The 19,692-nt window shown below is 48.7% G+C and overlaps 3 protein-coding genes across 6 annotated transcripts in view; 2 read left to right on the top strand and 1 right to left on the bottom strand.

The window, feature by feature from the left end:
• LOC141178587 (uncharacterized) overlaps positions 1-19,692 on the bottom strand; it is a 648,943-nt gene that overhangs the window by 216,119 nt on the left and 413,132 nt on the right. The window lies entirely within an intron of this gene.
• LOC141178583 (uncharacterized) overlaps positions 1-19,692 on the top strand; it is a 234,059-nt gene that overhangs the window by 42,077 nt on the left and 172,290 nt on the right. The window lies entirely within an intron of this gene.
• LOC141178582 (uncharacterized) overlaps positions 5,707-19,692 on the top strand; it is a 33,569-nt gene continuing 19,583 nt past the window's right edge. The window contains exon 1 of the mRNA XM_073660458.1: positions 5,707-5,799. The gene's annotated coding sequence lies outside the window, so the exon portion shown is untranslated. The remainder of the gene's footprint in view (positions 5,800-19,692) is intronic.

Genomic DNA, 19,692 nt, shown 5'->3' with positions numbered 1-19,692 from the left:
CTTTCCTAGTACACCATTATAAGGCTGTGCTGTATTGATTTCCTCGAGATCTCGAAAATATAATTTTAATATTTGGAGTTCGGAAGGCATAGAAGAGAGCGTATTTCGCTCACATCCCTTTGTATGTGATATTATTTGAAAAAATGTATGTGACACATTACCTTAAAGAAAAATAAAGAAAAATATACCTAAATAGAGTACTGGATATTTTAAGAAATGTTTAATAGGTTAGAGTAGAGTAGAGCCCGGACAGAAGAGTTTACCTTGTCGTGGCGGCGGCTTACAAAATCTTTTGGCCAAACAAAAGCTGCTGCTATGTATGTGATATGGTGTTCTATGGGAACTGTTAGGCTATGTGCCCACGATGCAGAAATGAAGCAGAAAATTTCTGCAGCATTTCTGCATCTCCCTGGCAGAAAAAAACGCATGCGTTTTTCCTGCAGAATACATGCGGATCCACATGCGGGTTCACATGCGTTTCCGCATGCAGATTGACAAGCACTTTCCAGGCGATAGCATCACTTGGAAAGTGAGTGCTTGACAACTAGGTCACACTGTATAAATCCATGCAAACAGCATGGATTTATACAGTGTGAACCGTAAAAATTAAAACAAATAAAGCTATACTCACCCCCGAGGTCCCGGCGTGGCTGCAGCGCTGCTTCCTGGCTGGTTCCCGGCTGCCGGCATATCGCAAGACAGAGCGGTGAAGGGCCTGCGGTCACATGACTGTGACGTCACCGAAGGTCCTTCAGCGCTGCTGGCATTCAGAGAGAAGACGCCGGACAGGTGAGTATAAACTTTGTTATTTTATTCTTTTTTCACAGGTACAATGGTACCCAGGTCTGGATGAGAGTCTCCTCTCCTCCAGAACTGGGTACCATCCGCACATAGAGACGCATAGAAGCCGCTTGTAAAAATGTACAGTCGCGGTTTCTGTGCGTCTCAATGCAAGTCAATGGCGGGAGTTCCGCTGCACTTCCGCAAAATTAAATGACATGCTGCGGATTTTTGTACGCAGCATAAACGCTGCGGAAAAATCCGCAGCATGTGCATAGAACATGCGGAATCCCCTTGGGGACCATGGGGTGCGGATTACCTAGCGTTTTACAAGCGTTTCCGCTGCGGAAATTCCGCAGCATAAACGCTTGAAAAACGCTATGTGGGCACACAGCCTAACGGTATGTGCACATGGTCAGGAGCTACTGTGGGTTTGACACTGCGTGCTTATGCAGAATCAAACCTGCAGCGGCCAGGTGTTACAGCATAGTGGATAGGATTTCTAGAAATCCCATGTCCACTATGGAACTCTGTGCACCTATGGAAACTGACATGCGTCGCGTCTTTCAGACCCGCAGCATGTCAATTTGTCTTGCGGGTCCACATGTGGACTTTCTACACAGAATAACATCTATGAGGAAACTCCGCATGTACAAAAAAAAAATCGCGCCACTCAATTGCATAAAATGAGGGCAGAAGCCGCACGACTATCCCGCAGCTTCGGGGCTGCAGGCGTCTCCTGAGCGTGGGCACATACCCTTAATGTGTGATTGATAAGGATGTGGTGCAGAAATGGAGTTTTTCCAAGAGTGGGCGGTGTGACTGTGGAAGGTTCGAGAAGTCGAGGTGGAGCTGGGGTGGAGCCTGGGCGGAGCCTCAAGGGTGCCCGAAATTTTTTTGCCAGTATGGGGTCTGAAATTACTGGTGGCAGCCCTGCTCATATATACATACACTCATATACTAATCTTTTATGATATTAAGGTCTTCTGGAGAGGGCTGCAGAACCCACTGTGGAGGGGACACAGCAGACAGGACTGATTTCAGCTTTCTGCCCCTGCGTGCTGTCCGATGCTGTGGACTCTCCTCCCCCACCCTCACCTCTTTGAGGAAATGATGCTGGCAAAAGAACAGCAGGAGGCAGAAGACCCCCTGTAAGTCCCTGCAGGAGGACAGACACAGCAGCCAATGAGCGCTCTCATCAGTCTGATGGGGCAGCGTTCATTGGCCAGCGGCCTCTCTCCTGCATGACATGCCCCCTTTTTCAATGCCCGCACTCTGCCCAGGGTATCAAAAATCATTACAGGTGGGAGTGGACGGGGTTAAGCAGCATCAGCCCTCAGTCAAGGGGCCCCATAGCAGCTGCGTGGTCTACTGCCTGAGCACTGCGCCCCTTCCTGCATGGGCCCCCCTCCACCTCTGGGCCCGGGTGCAGCTGCATCGGCGGTGTGTCCACCCCTGGCTGAACCCCTTGCTGCGGCTCTGAACAAATGTAATATTATTTACACACAAACGAGTGGTAAAGAAATCAGTGAGACACCTGTGGGATAAGAACGTAAGAACGCCCATTACACCCTCAGATGACTTCCCTCATGGGTACAGTGTCCGAAATGGGGTCACTTTAGGGGGTCGTATGTTCTTCACACCTCGAGGGCTTTGCTATTGGCCGCTCCGTACACCTCGTACACACGGCTCCGCTCCGTACGCCCCGTACACGCGCGGCTCAGCTCCGTACACCTCGTACACACGGCTCAGCTTCGTACGCCCCGTACACGCGTGGCTCAGCTCCGTACGTCCCGTACACGCGCGGCTCAGCCCCGTACACGCGCGGCTCAGCCCCGTACGCCCCGTACACGCGCGGCTCAGCTCCGTACGCCCCGTACACGCGCGGCTCAGCTCCGTACGCCCCGTACAAGCGCGGCTCAGCTCCGTACGCCCCGTACACGCGCGGCTCAGCTCCGTACGCCCCGTACACGCGCGGCTCAGCTCCGTACGCCCCGTACACGCGCAGCTCAGCACCGTACGCCCCGCACACGCGCGGCTCAGCTCCGTACGCCCCGTACACGCTGTACACGCGCGGCTCCGCTCCATACACCTAGTACACGCGTGGCTCCGCTCCGTACACCTCGTACACGCGGCTCCGCTCCGTACACCTCGTACACGCACGGCTCCGCTCTGTACACCTCGTACACTCGCGGCTCCGCTCCGTACACCTCGTACACGCGCGGCTCCGCTCCGTACACCTCGTACACACGCGGCTCCGCTCCGTACACCTCGTACACACGCGGCTCCGCTCCGTACACCTCGTACACACGCGGCTCCGCTCCGTACACCTCGTACACACGCGGCTCTGCTCCGTACACGCGGCTCCACTCCGTACACCTCGTACACGCGCGGCTCCGCTCCGTACACCTCGTACACGCGCGGCTCCGCTCCGTACACCTCGTACACGCGCGGCTCCGCTCCGTACACCTCGTACACGCGCGGCTCCGCTCCGTACACCTCGTACACGCGCGGCTCCGCTCCGTACACCTCGTACACGCGCGGCTCCGCTCCGTACACCTCGTACACGCGCGGCTCCGCTCCGTACACCTCGTACACGCGCGGCTCCGCTCCGTACACCTCGTACACACGCGGCTCCGCTCCGTACACCTCGTACACACGCGTCTCCGCTCCGTACACCTCGTACACACGCGTCTCTGCTCCGTACGCCTCGTACACACGGCCCTCTGCTCCGTACGCCTCGTACACGCGCGGCTCCGCTCCGTACGCCTCGCACACGCGCGGCTCCTCTCCGTATGCCTCGTACACGCGCGTCTCCGCTCCGTATACCTCGTACACGCGCGGCTCAGCTCCGTACGCTCCGTACACGCGCGGCTCAGCCCCGTACGCCCCGTACACGCGTGGCTCAGCTCCGTACGCCCCGTACACGCGCGGCTCAGCCCCATACGCCCCGTACACGCGCGGCTCAGCCCGGTACACGCGCGACTCAGCTTCGTACGCCCCGTACACGCGCGGCTCAGCTCCGTACGCCCCGTACACGCGCGGCTCAGCTCCGTACGCCCCGTACACGCGCGGCTCAGCTCCGTACGCCCCGTACACGCGCGGCTCAGCTCCGTACGCCCCGCACACGCGCGGCTCAGCTCCGTACACCTCGTACACGCGGCTCCGCTCCGTACACCTCGTACACGCACGGCTCCGCTCTGTACACCTCGTACACGCGCGGCTCCGCTCCGTACACGCGGCTCCACTCCGTACACCTCGTACACACGCGGCTCCGCTCCGTACACCTCGTACACACGCGGCTCCGCTCCGTACACCTCGTACACACGCGGCTCCGCTCCGTACACCTCGTACACACGCGGCTCCGCTCCATACACACGCGGCTCCGCTCCGTACACCTCGTACACACGCGGCTCCGCTCCGTACACCTCGTACACCCGCGTCTCCGCTCCGTACACCTCGTACACACGGTCCTCTGCTCCGTACGCCTCGTACACACGGTCCTCTGCTCCGTACGCCTCGTACACGCGCGGCTCCACTCCGTACGCCTCGCAGACGCGCGGCTCCTCTCCGTATACCTCGTACACACGCGGCTCCGCTCCGTACACACGCGGCTCTGCTCCGTACGCCTCGTACACACGCGGCTCTGCTCCTTACACCTCGTACACACGCGGCTCCGCTCCGTACACCTCGTATACACGCGGCTCCGCCCCGTACACCTCGTACACGCGTGGCTCCGCTCCGTACACCTCGTACACACGCGACTCCGCTCCGTACACCTCGTACACACGGTCCTCTGCTCCGTACGCCTCCTACACGCGCGGCTCCGCTCCGTACGCCTCGCACACGCGCGGCTCCTCTCCGTATACCTCGTACACACGCGGCTCCTCTCCGTATACCTCGTACACACGCGGCTCCGCTCCGTACACCTCGTACACACGCGGCTCCGCTCCGTACGCCTCGTACACACACGGCTCTGCTCCTTACACCTCGTACACACGCGGCTCCGCTCCGTACACCTCGTACACACGCGGCTCCGCTCCTTACACCTCGCACACACACGGCTCCGCTCCGTACACCTCGTACACACGCGGCTCCGCTCCGTACACCTCGTACACACGCGGCTCCGCTCCGTACACCTCGTACACACGCGGCTCCGCTCCGTACACCTCGTACACGCGTGGCTCCGCTCCGTACACCTCGTACACGCGCGGCTCCGCTCCGTACACCTCGTACACGCGCGGCTCCGCTCCGTACACCTCGTACACGCGCGGCTCCGCTCCGTACACCTCGTACACACGCGACTCCGCTCCGTACACCTCGTACGCACAAGGCTCCGCTCCGTACACCTCGTACACACGCGGCTCCGCTCCGTACACCTCGTACACACGCGGCTCCGCTCCGTACACCTCGTACACACGCGGCTCCGCTCCGTACACCTCGTACACACGCGGCTCTGCTCCGTACACCTCGTACACACGCGGCTCTGCTCCGTACACCTCGTACACACGCGGCTCCGCTCCGTACACCTCGTACAAGCGCAGCTCTGCTCCGTACACCTCGTACACACACGGCTCTGCTCCGTACACCTCGTACACACGCGGCTCCGCTCCGTACGCCTCGTACACGCGCGGCTCCGCTCCGTACACCTCGTACACACGCGGCTCTGCTCCGTACACCTCGTACACACGCGGCTCTGCTCCGTACACCTCGTACACACGCGGCTCCGCTCCGTACGCCTCGTACACACACGGCTCTGCTCCATACACCTCGTACACACGCGGCTCTGCTCCGTACACCTCGTACACACGCGGCTCTGCTACATCCACACTGTAAACCCCTCCTGACCCCACACATAAACTTCAGCTCATCCAGCACCATGACAACCAGCACAGCAGAGTCCTGCATCCACTGAGGCCCCTGATCATGTGACCCCTGACTCCTCCCCTCCTGTGACCTCATCACAGCTCCTGTGCGCACAGAGCAGCCATATATGTGGTGGCGGCTCTGCAGGTGGAGGTATGTGGAGATCCCCCATTACTGGGCGCAGGGGGCATTAACCCCTTCAGCGCCGAGACTCTTTTGGGGTCTTGTGTTGCCCCTTTATAAGAATCATAAGGTTTTTGTTCTGTTTCCTGTAATAGATACATACGACCCAACTATGGAGACAGGAAGGGAGGAAACGTATTGTTCTCATAGTACAGGACCCCTTTACTGGCCCCACAGTGTAATGCCCCTTATGCAGGATGTATGATGCCCCCCACACAGTGTATTGCCCCCATTATGCCTCTTAATACTGCATGATGCCCCCCACAGTGTAATGCCCCCATTATGCCCCTTATGCAGGCTGTATTATGCCCCCCACAGTGTAATGCCCCCATTATGCCCCTTATGCAGGATGTATGATGCCCCCATTATGCTCCTTATGCAGGATGTATGATGCCCCCACATAGTGTAATTCCCCCAATATGCCCCTTATGCAGGATGTATGATGCCCCCATTATGCCCCTTATGCAGGATGTATGATGCCCCCGCACAGTGTAATGTCCCCATTATGCCCCTTATGCAGGATGTATGATGCCCCCATTATGCTCCTTATGCAGGATGTATGATGCCCCCACACAGTGTAATTCCCCCAATATGCCCCTTATGCAGGATGTATGATGCCCCCATTATGCCCCTTATGCAGGATGTATGATGCCCCCGCACAGTGTAATGTCCCCATTATGCCCCTTATGCAGTGTGTATGATGCCCCCACACAGTGTAATGCCCCCATTATGCCCCTTATGCAGGATGTATGATGCCCCCACACAGTGTAATGCCCCTTATGCAGGATGTATGATGCCCCCACACAGTGTAATGTACCCACAGTACCGCCTGAGGTCATACAGTTAGAATAGGTCCTGAGGTTTTACAGCTGGAATAATCCCTCTGGAATTGGTTTTACCTTTGCCTGCTCCCCTATATGTATACCCTCGAGCATGTATATGACGCGCCCCCTGGGTCGTGGGATACTCGGTGCCCGGCCGGTCATTGCTAGGGGAGATGTCACAGTGGCGGTGACCCGGTCCGTGACCCAGGGCGGTCAATAAAAAGGTGATAATTTACAGGGGATTTATAGTTTTTATATAAATGTTCATGACGCCACCTGTGGTATGCGGCTAAAGGGAGCCGCCGCTGCGGAGCAGGTCCTCTGGAGCTGTTGTTAATGCAGCAGAGTTGATTTAGCTCTCCACAGGTAGACCTTAGCTCCAGGGCTGTGCTGACATGTTATAGATGTTGCAATTGTGGTGCGGTGTAGTGCAGGGGGTGATGGCGCAGCAATTATTTCTCAGAGACAGCGGGGTGCAGTCTTCAGGGTTTACTTACAGTTGTTAAGTTCCTCAGGTTACACTTTCCGGATTACAACCACCCACGTCGTGCTGCGTTCACCGGACAGGGGTTCAGCAATCCCTCAGGTATTTCAAGAGTGCCTGACAGGACCCCGTTCTATATGTCCTTCTCAGCCGTCTTCCTGCGCTGGTGTGTGACCCACTACTCGGTAGCGTCAGCCCTCCCTGGGAAAAGGTGTACTCGGACGGCGGGCCGGTGTTTGTAGGGGTGGATGCAGTCGCGGCCTTGGCCCGGTCCGTGCCCAGGGCGCACACATTAAAAATATGGGCTTTAGTGGAAGAGTGGTTATTTGTCGACTACGCCACCTGTGGTTTCTGGTGAGGACCACCAGCGCTGCAGCAGTCCTCTAAGGCCGGTGTTTTGGCAGCCAGGATGTTATAGCTCCCCGCAGGTGGAGCTAGGCCTCAGGGCAGGGTAGAAGAAGTGCAGTGCAGAGGAATGGTGGTCACGGTGCTGCGCAGAAATGAGAGAGAAGAGGCGGTGTATGAAGTCATCCAGGTTTTTACTCACGGTAGACTTGTTTTCAGCCACAAAGCTTCTCTTTGTTCCTCACGGCATACTGCGGCCACCAGGATGGGGTTCAGCACACTCCGGGTAGCTCGGCTGCACCAGACAAGAACCCTGCACCGGAATGTTCCTCTCTCCTACCGTACTAGAACCGCCTCGTGCCCCATTAAAGTCCCGTACAGGTACTGCAATGTCCGTTGAAGGTGACTTCTAGCACTCGGACCGCCTAAGTCCTTTATTGGTGACTGGAGTGTAAACATGGCTCAAGGCTGGGGTTCCTCTGGATAGACGCAGATTAAAGGAATACAGGTGGTGACTCCGCTCCGTCCGTATTCCCCCTGGGATCCACTTCAGCCTCCGGACTTTTCTGACAGAGACATGGAGTACAAAGTCAGATAATCGGGGACTGGTACCCCCTTTTGTGGCAGGAGTCTCTCTGACCCAGTCAGAACAAGGGTAGCCGGTGTCGACTCTGCTCCGTCAGCACCCGTTGAGATCCTTTCGCCTGCGGAGCTCTTCTCCTCTGCTCCCCTCCTAGGCCCTCTTACTTGGACAGAGCTTGCTGTAACTCAATTCTGCCCAAGTCCCCAATCTCAAGGCCTGAGACCGGGCATCGCAGCCTCCTGAGGCATCTGCAGCTTGTACTGTCTGGCTCCTCCAGGGAACTGCGACCAAAGACCCTGTATTAAAGATGGACTCCATATTTATATGGATCCATTGGTGTAACCGTAAAGTGCTTCCTCCATCCTCACTAAGATTCCCCCTACTTTTGGTTCCCCCCATACTCCTCCATTCAGGACCGGGGCAGCACATTGTGCTCTAAACCCCCTTCAGAATGGGAGTGTGTAGTGTTGGATGTGTGGTGGGGTCCGGTGTGGTGCTCCATCCTTACCTCGGAGAGGAAGTACCACACCTCTTTCCATGAGGTGCAGTACACCTGTGGCGACTGAACCCTCAGGGGAGCCACACTGGCGCTCACCCTCCTTGCCCTGAGCCTCGCCAAACAATGTCCCAAGCCGGTATCCTCGGATCTTTCTGGGCAACCTGGAGTTTCCTGGATCCTATGTGGTTACCTTTTTGGCGACTTGAGTACGGATGTGGCAACTGCACCCTGAAAGTACAGAAGCCTTCAGTTTCTAGTTGAACTTTGTAATTGTCACTAGTTAGGGGCTGGTCCCCTCTGCGGCTCAATCCCTCCACCGCCTGGCAGATTCGGGTGTACGGGTGGCCTCCAGCACTGCCCGTACCCCTGGGATCCCTTCCTCGTTCCTGGAGCCTTCCTCCGGCTCCTCTCCTACTCAGTCTGTCCTGGGCCTCTCTCTAGGCCCTCCTCCTGAGCCGAGCACCTGCAGAGCTCCTGCTCCCAACTCTTCCTCTCAGACTGCTCTGACTGACTGACCTGTCCTTTCAAGATGGCTTCACTCTATATACTGTCCTAACAAGTGCTCATCTGAACTTCTTCCTCCACCCACACCCACTACATGGTTCCCCCTACTTTGGTCCCCCCCCACTCCAGCCAGGGACAGGGCTCAGCAGGAAGCGCGACGCATCTTGCCCCTCCTGCTGGTCTGGAGTAGTGTAGTGTTGGATGCAAGTGTTTGGGTCCTGGGCAGCACTCTATCCTTACCTGAGAGTGAGATACCACACCTCTGGGTGAGATGCAGTACCTCTGTGGCAACTGAACTCGCAGGGGCCCCACATATACATCCATGTAGGGGAGCAGGCCTTACTAGATATCGAGGCTTTATACAGTAATATACCGCATGAGGCTGGTATCAGAGGAGTAAGACATTTATTGAAATCGAGATCAATGGAGTGTAGCAGACATAATGACTTCATGGAGAATCTTCTAAAATTCACTCTTACTCATTACGTATTGCTTTTTGACAGGAAGTACTTCCACAAGCTCAGGGGTACTGCTAACCTATTCCTGGGCTGGTGGGAGGAATCCACAATATTCAGGGATGATAATAAGTCATGACATCCATATATTGGGGTATGATACAAATATATTGACTACATTTTTATCATCTGGTCAGGGACGAGTGAACAATGTTTTGAATTTGTCAGGGAACTCAATATCCATAGAGTGGGCCTGAGATTTATATCAGAGTTTAATTATTACCAGTTGCCGTTCTTGGATGTACTAATCAAGAAAGATTGGGATGGGACCCTAAGAACACACATCTACCATAAACCTTCAAGCACTAATAAACTATTGAAGTGGGATAACCACCAACCCATCTCCATAAAAAGAGGAATACCCAGGGGCCAATTTTTATGGCTGAGAGGGTACTGCTCTAATGTCACAGATTTTAATATACAGGCAATAGACCTGAACATCAGATTCAGGGAAAAAGGGTACTCATGGAACATTTTGGATTTCACGTCGTTTGCAGAAAAATGGGAGAGCCAAACGCTCCTCCATACCAATCCATGAGACCAAGAAAAATATTGGACTACACGAGTAAGAAAAACTTATGACAGAGTGACTGTATCTTTCATATCCTCAGAAAACACTGGGATATACTTGTGACTATCCCGGACCTGAGGGTGCTGTGGGATCTATTCCTACAATAACTTTCAGAAAGGGTTGGTCCATTAGGGACCATTTAGTGCATAATTTCTATAAAAAACCTGCACCCAAGGGGACTTGGCTAGATAGAGGAATCTGCGGTTTCTTTAGATTTGAACGACATTGTACAGTCATGGCCAAAAGTATTGAGAATGACACCAAAATTATATTTTCACATGATCTGCTGGCCTCTGGTTTTTATTAGTGTTTGTCTGATGTTTATATCACATACAGAAATATAATTGCAATCATATTATGAGTACCAATAGGTTATATTGACAGTTAGAATGAGTTAATGCAGCAAGTCAATATTTGCAGTGTTACCCCTTCTTCTTCAAGACCTCTGTAATTCTCCCTGGCATGCTCTCAATCAACTTTTGGACCAAATCCTGACTGATAGCAGTCCATTCTTGCATAATCAATGCTTGCATTTTGCCAGAATTTGTTGGATTTTGTTTGTCCACCCGTCTCTTGATGATTGACCACAAGTTCTCAATGGGATTAAGATCTGGGGAGTTTCCAGGCCATGGACCCAAAATCTCTATGTTTTGTTCCATGAGCCATTTAGTTATCACCTTTGCTTTATGGCAAGGTGCTCCATCATGCTGGAAAAGGCATTGTTGGGCGCCAAACTGCTCTTGGACGGTTGGGAGAAGTTGCTCTTGGAGGACATTCTGGTACCATTCTTTATTCATGGCTGTGTTTTTAGGCAAGACTGTGAGTGAGCCGATTCCCTTGGCTGAGAAGCAACCCCACACATGAATGGTTTCAGGATGCTTTACAGTTGGCATGAAACAAGACTGGTGGTAGGGCTCACCTCTTCTTCTCCGAATAAGCTGTTTTCCAGATGTCCCAAACAATCGAAAAGGGGATTCATCAGAGAAAATGACTTTGCCCCAGTCCTCAGCAGTCCACTCCCTGTACCTTTTGCAGCATATCAGTCGGTCCCTGATGTTTTTTCTGGAGAGAAGTGGCTTCTTTGCTGCCCTCCTTGAATCCAGCCCTTGCTCAAAGAGTCTCCGCCTCACAGTGCGTGCAGAAGCACTCACACCAGCCTGCTGCCATTCCTGAGCAAGCTCGGCACTGCTGGTAGTCCGATCCCGCAGCTGAAACAGTTTTAAGATACGGTCCTGGCGCTTGCTGGTCTTTCTTGGGCGCCCTGGAGCCTTTTTGACAACAATGGAAGCTCTCTCCTTGAAGTTCTTGATGATGCGATAGATTGTTGACTGAGGTGCAATCTTTGTAGCTGCGATACTCTTCCCTGTTAGGCCATTTTTGTGCAGTGCAATGATGGCTGCACGTGTTTCTTTAGAGATAACCATGGTTAACTGAAGAGAAACAATGATACCAAGAACCAGCCTCCTTTTAAAGTGTCCAGTGATGTCATTCTTACTTAATCAGGACTGATTGATCGCCAGCCCTGTCCTCATCAACACCCACACCTGTGTTAATGGATCAATCACTAAAACGATGTTAGCTGCTCCTTTTAAGGCAGGACTGCAATGATGTTGAAATGTGTTTAGGGGGTTAAAGTTCATTTTCTGGGCAAATATTGACTTTGCCAGTACAGTAATTGCTGTTGAGCTGATCACTCTTTGACATTCAGGAGTATATGCAAATTGCCATTACAAAAAATGAAGCAGTAAACTTTGGAAAAATTACTATTTGTCTCATTCTCAATACTTTTGGCCATGACTGTACATGTAATTGGATGAGACCATGTAAATGTTTCTTGAGCTCCTCCATGGTTGAAATCTTTTTTCCAGTGGGATTATTCGAACTGTAAAACCTCAGGACTAGTATATATGGTCACATGCACCTGCCCCCTAGATTATGTAGGCAAGATCAAGAGGGAGTCTAGGAGGAGGTTGGGGGGCATTTGGGTGATATATGCCATGGTTGGGAAACCCCATTAGCGAGAGACATGAACAGTGTACATTGCGGTGAAACCGGAGACATCTCCTTTTGTATCATTGTGGTTGTTAAACCCAATGTGAGAGGAGAAGATCACAATAGATGTATCCTCAAAAAAGAAAGTGAGTGGATTGTTAGGGGCCAGTGAATCCAGTCTAAGGGACTCAATGAGAAAATTTCCTATGCCTGTTTAGTGTGAATACAGACCCATTCTGGATTATATTTTTGGATTGTATACTCTACCCATTGCTACTTGGTTCCCTGTGAATGGGGTTTACATATTGTTGTACTTCATCGAGATATCTGAGCTTCTATATCTGAATTATTACTTATCAATTATATTCCACTTATACTATTTCATAATTAACAAGTGTGGTGATCCTTGTGTATCTCTAATTGTGCAATAGAGGGGAAATTTGACCATTTAGGAATATACTGAGGGCCATCATCCCATATTTTTTGTAGTGATAAAGTAGATCTACATGCTTATTGCATGATGGGAGAATGTGCAATATTTGTTTTTAGTTTCCCATGACGCTGATCTCAGAGATAGAAAAATCTTATGTTGGTGGAATGCAATCCAAAACCATTATGCTCTCTGGTGTGGAACGCATGCTTCCGAGACTGTGATGCACTCCGGCATGGAACGCACATATCCGGGCACGTTTGTGCTTTCTGCCCGCCCGTTGTTTTGTGCTGAATTGTGGGGAATACTTGAGAATTTATTTTTGTTCTGTCTTTAGTTGATCCCACTGATACATCAGATTAGTCCTCAGAGAATTATAATTAGAGGAACCCATGGACACATTAGGATATGTGAAGCTGACCTCCGCTCTCCTCTATTTCCTTTGAATTTATTGTGTGACCTGTATTTCAAAACAGTAGCTCTTGGTTTGTTTCATTTCCATGTGTAAATTGAATTTGACTCGTAGTCTTTGATATCTCTTTCAAACTTAGTTTTTTTGATGTCTGAGATCCATCCTCCAGACTTTGTAAATTCTTTTGCATATTTTGTTTGAGTTTTGTATCCATAAAGGCTTCTACACTAGGCGGAATACTTTCAACTAGTTATTTTCAAGAAACAAATATCAAACGCAATGTGACTTGGTTATCCTATAAGTTTTTTTTTTAAATGTGGACATACACCCTGTAAAACATGCAACTATGTTTATAAAACCGACACATTTGAAGAAAACCTAACGGGACAACAATTTGCAATACACAATTTCATCAATTGTAACACTATAGGGGTCATCTATTTAATAGTGTATAGAGAGTTAACTACAATATGTGGGATGCACGTCAGGTCCGCAAAAAACTATATTAGCAGACAATTATCCAACGCCATCAATCCCACAACATTAAACGTGTCTGTGGTTTCAAGACACTTTTTTCACAAAAACAACGCGGGTGCTCGGGTTCAACATATTGCGGATCGGATAGACAGATTGCTGGGTGGGGCTGGGGAAAACCCACTGTTCATGGTACGCATTGGTACTAATGACAAAGTTAGAGGGAGGTGGAAGGTCCTTAAAAATGAGTACAGGGAAGCTGAAGACCAGGATCTCAAAGGTGGTGTTTTCACAAATACTGCCGGTGCCACCTGCGTCACTAGAAACACGTCGGGAGCTTAGAGAGATAAATCAGTGGCTTAGAAATTAGTGCAGGAAGGAAGGGTTTGGGCTCATGGAGAACTGTGCCGATTTCGCGGTTGGCTACAGGCTCTACGGTAGGGATGGGTTGCATCTCAATAGGGGAAGGTGCAGCTTTGCTGGGGGAAAAAATGGTCAGACGGATGGGGGAGCTTTTAAACAAAGATCTGGGGGGAGGGTAGTCATGCTTATAAGGGGTTAGATAGACTAGACAGAGTGGGAGAGTAGGGGCTATGGAGGATCTAGGGGGAGCTGGGATAAGCAAGGAAAGTAAGGAGTTGAGTAGGAAATTTGCTAATTGTATTAAATGTCTGCTAGCAAATGCAAGAAGTCTTGCAAACAAAATGGCTGAACTGGAGACTCTTATGTCGGTCAGAGAATACGATGTGGTGGGTATTACAGAAACCTGGCTGGATGAAAGCCATGACTGGGTGACAAATATAGAGGGATACACTACATTTAGAAAGGACAAGAAAGAGAAAAAAGGTGGAGGTCTGTGTATTTTCGTAAGATCCAACTTAAAATCTGTGCTCAATGACAACATTGGTGGGAGCTGCGACAATGTAGAGTCAATTTGGGTAAATGTACATGGGGATGGCAATAATGGAAAGCTGCTAAGAGGAGTTTGTTACAAGCCTCCTAATATAGCTGAACTTCTAGAGGACGAAATGTTGGAACAAATTAAAAATGCAGCAAATAATAATAGGGTCCTTATTATGGGGGATTTTAACTATCCAGATTTTCATTGGGACATAGAATCTTTTGTGCTAAAAGCTGCAAATTCTTATCCACAGTTCAGAACAATTACCTCTCTCAGTTGGTAGATGAACCAACCAGGGGAGGTAATCTGCTGGATCTGGTGCTGTCAAATAGACCAGATACAATTTCAGATCTAGAGGTCCGGGAGCATTTGGGAAACAGCGACCATAATATGATAAGTTTCAATGTAATATTTAATAAAACATTTCAAAACGAAAATGCTAAAACCTGGAACTTTAGGAAAGCTGATTTCAACAAATTAAGGGAAGAACTTAATTGTGTAGACTGGGACCATATCATGGTAACTGGGAATACCAAATGTAAATGGGTGATGTTTAAGGAAATACTACTAGATTCCTGTAGAAAATTTATACCCTGGAATAAAAAGGAACCAGGAATAAAAAGAAACCATTATGGATAAATAAGACAGTACAAAGTTTAATAAGACAAAAACAAAGGGCATTCAAAATCTTGAAGGCCGAGAATACAGAAATAGCATTTCAGTAGTATAAAGACCTAAATAAGAAATGTAAAAAGAAATCAACCTAGCAAAATTATCTACAGAGAAACAAATTGACAGAGACATTAAATTCCCAAAAATTTTATGCATACATCAATGCCAAAAAGAGTAAATCAGATGGTATTGGCCCCTTAAAAGACAATAATAACAAGATAATTATAGAGGACAAAGAAAAGGCTGAGATATTAAGCAGACACTTTTCATACGTGTTTACCAACAAACAGTCTGTTTCAGGGTTCTTTCAAGAGGGCAAAAATCAAAGTTCACCTCCTAATATAAATAGTTTAACACAAAAAGAAGTACGCCTGCGTCTGAGAAAATTAAACATTGTCAAATCCCCTGGACCAGATGGTATTCATCCACGGATACTGAGGGAATTGAGCTCAGTAATTGACAAACCGCTGCATCTCTTATTCTTAGACACTCTTGTAACAGGGGTAGTGCCACAGGATTGGAGGATAGCAAATGTACCGATATTTAAGAAAGGTAAGAAGGTGGATCCAGGTAACTACCGTCCAGTAAGTCTGACATCAGTAGTGTGCATAGTTTTTGAGGGCATCATAAGAGATGACCTGCAGAGATATATTGCAGAGAATAATATAATAAATGATAATCAGCACGGATTCATGAAAAATAGGTAGTGTCTAACCAACATGTTGGGGTTCTATGAGGGGATAAGTGCAAATCTAGATGTTGGTAATGTGGCTGATGTGATTTACCTGGACTTTGCAAAGGCATTTGATACTGTACCACATAGCAGCCTTATACTGAAGCTACAGAAGCAATGACTTGGGGGAACTATATGTAGATGGGTAAGGAATTGGCTAAATGATAGGAAACAAAGAGTCGTCATAAATGGTACATTCTCTAAATAGGACATAGTCAGCAGTGGGGTGCTACAGGGATCTGTGCTAGGAACAATTCTTTTTAACCTCTTTATTAATGACCTTGGGAATGGGATTGTAAGTAAAGTGCCAGTTTTTGCTGACGATACCAAACTATGTAGGATATTAAAATCTGATCTTGACATTACGATATTGCAGAACGATCTGGATAAGATGACTGAATGGGCAAACACTTGGCAGATTAAGTTTAATGTAGATAAATGTAGAGTAATGCACATAAGATGGAGTAATCCTATTGCTGCATATACATTAAGTGGGAGTATACTCAGGACTACAGAACAGGAGAAGGATTTGGGTATTCTGGTTACAAGTAAGCTGAGAAGCAGTGCTCAATGTCAAGCAGCAAAATCAAACAAGATTTTAGGGTGTATAAAAAGAGAAATAAAATCCTGCAATCCCAACGTATTGTTACCCCTTTATAAATCACTGGTGAGGCCACATCTGGAATATGGGATCCAGTTTTGGGCTCCACATTTTAAAAAGGATATTCAGAAGTTAGAGTCAGTTCAAAGGCGGGCAACTAGATTATTATATAGAATGGTAGACCTCTCATATGATAAGAGGTTGAAAAAGTTGAGCTTGTTTAGCTTAGAAAAACGACGCCTCAGAGGGGATCTCATCTACATGTATAGATATATGTGTGGTCAATACAAAGGTCTAGCACATGACTTATTCCTTCCAAAGACTATACTAAGGACCAGAGGGCAATCATTACGGGTGAAAGAAAGGTGATTCCGGCACCTAAACAGGAAATGGTTCTTTGCACTAAGAGCAGTTGGGCTGTGGAATTCCCTACTACAGTAGGTAGTAATGGCAGACACTATATCAGCTTTCAAAAAAGGGCTGAATGATTTCCTTGACACAGGTAATATTGTGGGTTACAGTTAAATTATACAAAATGTTACACCTATAGTAGTACATTTGATCCAGGGTTCTTGTACTGATCGCTTTTTCTCGGGGTCAAGAAGGATGCAAATTGTCTGAATGTGTCCTGGGGTTTTTGCCTTCTTCTGGATCAACAGATTTAAGTACAGGGATTTTAGTAATACCATATGAGTAATACAAAAAATAAAACTAATTAAAAAATTATAAACTGGTTCATTTGTAACTGTAATAGTGCAATAATAATAAAAATGGTAATACATTTGTGAGGCCTGGTTCCAGTAAGTTAGTTTAGTGTTAGCGTAGGGAGTGCAATTGGGGGAGAAAGGTTGAACTTGATGGACCTAGGTCTTTATTCAACCTACGTTACTATGTTACTATGTATAAAGGGGATATCGTATCCTTCAGATTTTAGGAATAGAAAAGGCTTATAAACCATTAAAAGGTGGAGATATGAAAAGAAAAATGTTAAATAGAGAGTCACATTGGATTTTTAAATTACAAACTAGAGCCCCACAGGGAATGAACATCAGACAGGATTTAATATTACAGTGCAATTAATTGTATTTGTTTTTGATTTTCAGTGATTTTATTGAATATCTCATGCATGAGTTGTATTTGTGTATTATTGTGACGCTGAGTCACTTTTCACAGCCAAGCTGTGAGACAGAATAGCCGAGGAGTCCGGAGTTAAAAGCCAGGAGGGTACGTCATAAACAGAAGGAAGAGGCTAAGGCTTAGTCAGGTGACGTTATGTTGGTCAGAATACCAGGAGGATAGCGGATCAGAGCAGAAGGGGTTAAACAGACGGATGGTCAGAACAAGGTCAGGCAACAGAATATCAATACACAGAACACTTAGGTACAGAGAAACAAACCTCACACTAGCTGAATGTACGTCTGGCAGAGGTCAGGGAGAAACAGCTAGTTATGTAGCCTGGCAGTCACCTGGAATGATGAACACCTGGAGATAGCCAGTGCCACCCAGTCTCAGATTGGACAGCCGAGCAGGCAATCATCACACTGACAGCTTCAGCACGCCTCTATACCAGATTGGACCACCGAGTTGTCAAAGTAACGACAGCTCCAGCATGCCCCTGTACAAGATTGGATGGCTGAGTTGTCAGTAACTGTATCCCAGACACAGTGAGGGGTGGAACCTTGACTGTACCCCCTCTTCTAAGGGAGGCCACCGGACCCCAAGGCTTCCCAGGAAACTTTAGATGGAAGGCCCTGACTAACTGATCGGCCTTCACATCTCAAGCAGAGACCTAGGATCTCTCCTCTGGTCCGTATCCCCTCCAGTGGATGAGGTATTGGAGGGAATTTCGGACCCTACGAGAATCCACCACCCTCTGAACCTCATGCTCTAAGCCATCGTCGACTGACGCTGGAGGAGGCGGGGATGAGAGAGATAATACCGAAGGGATAAACGCCTTTAATGGGGATTTATGGAAGACATTAGGGATGCGAAGGGATGGAGGAAGCTTTAATCTGAATGCCACTGGATTGACCACCTCAACGATCTCATGTGGACCAATAAACTTTGGACCCAATTTTGCAGACGGCACTTGAAGTTTAAAGTTCCTGGATGACAACCAAACCTTATCCCCGATCTTAAAAACAGGACCCACTGAACGTCTTCTATCGGCCTTCTGTTTTTGGCGAGTCTAAGTGGTCCAATATTCTTCTGAACCTCCTTCCAGACATCTCCAAGTATTTGTACGGCAACTTCCACCCCAGGACATTTAGAACTAATCCTAGAAAATTCACCGAAATGGGGATTCAATCCATAATTACAGAAAAACGGAGAGGTTCCAGTAGACTGTACTCGACTGTTAAATGCAAATTCAGCAAGAGGTAAAAACGAAGACCAGTCCTCCTGCTGAGCTGCCACAAAGCACCTTAAAATTTGTTCCAAAGATTGATTTGTCCTCTCAGTCTGACCGTTGGTCTCAGGGTGGTAAGCAGATGAAAAGGACAAGTTAATCCTGACCTTATTACAAAAAGCTCTCCAGAACTTGAAGACAAATTGTACTCCCCTATCAGACAAAATGTTAAGAGGGATACCACGTAACTTACAATATGAGAAATAAACAACTTGGAGAGTGTCTCTGCATTAGGTAATCCTGACAAAGGAACAAAATGAGCTTGTTTGCTGAATCGGTCAACTACCACCCAGATAGCAATTTTCCCACCAGACAGAGGCAAATCCATGATGAAATCCATGGACAAATGAGTCCATGGCCTTTCTAGAATTGGCAGTGGAGCCAATTCCCCGGACGGCCGGATGTGACTGACTTTAGCGCGTGCGCAGGCATCACAAGCAGGTACAAAATCTTTGATATCATTATGCATGGACAGCCACCAAAAAAGTCTGGTAATGACTTTCCATGTAGCAGTAACCCCAGGTTGACCACTTAAGACGGAATCATGAAATTCTTGTAACACACACAATCTTAGGTACACAGGCACAAATGATTTAGATCCTGGAGTGTCCGGAGAAGCCAATGACTGGGCGTTATGGATCTCCTTTTCCAATTCTGAGGTTACCATAGAAACCACAATACCCTGAGGAATAATGGAGGATGGAGGTTCTGGAGGAGAAACTGAATCGAGACTACAAGATAATGCGTCAGCTTTCTTAGACCCTGGTCTGAATGTAATGCCTCTGTGGGAGTTTATCTTTTAGCTGATTCAATGTAAGCTAGATTCTTCTGATCAGTGACCACAGTAACTGGATGAACCGCTCCTCCAAAAAATGCTTCCATTCCTCAAAGGCTAATTTTACAGAAAGTAACTCAC

Source organism: Phyllobates terribilis, unplaced genomic scaffold, assembly GCF_046119375.1.
Source record: "Phyllobates terribilis strain yellow unplaced genomic scaffold, ASM4611937v1 Scaffold_29__1_contigs__length_15306474, whole genome shotgun sequence".
Lineage (NCBI taxonomy): Eukaryota > Metazoa > Chordata > Amphibia > Anura > Dendrobatidae > Phyllobates > Phyllobates terribilis.
The sequence above is the reverse complement of the archived record's forward strand: the minus strand, read 5'-3'. Positions and strand labels throughout refer to the sequence as shown.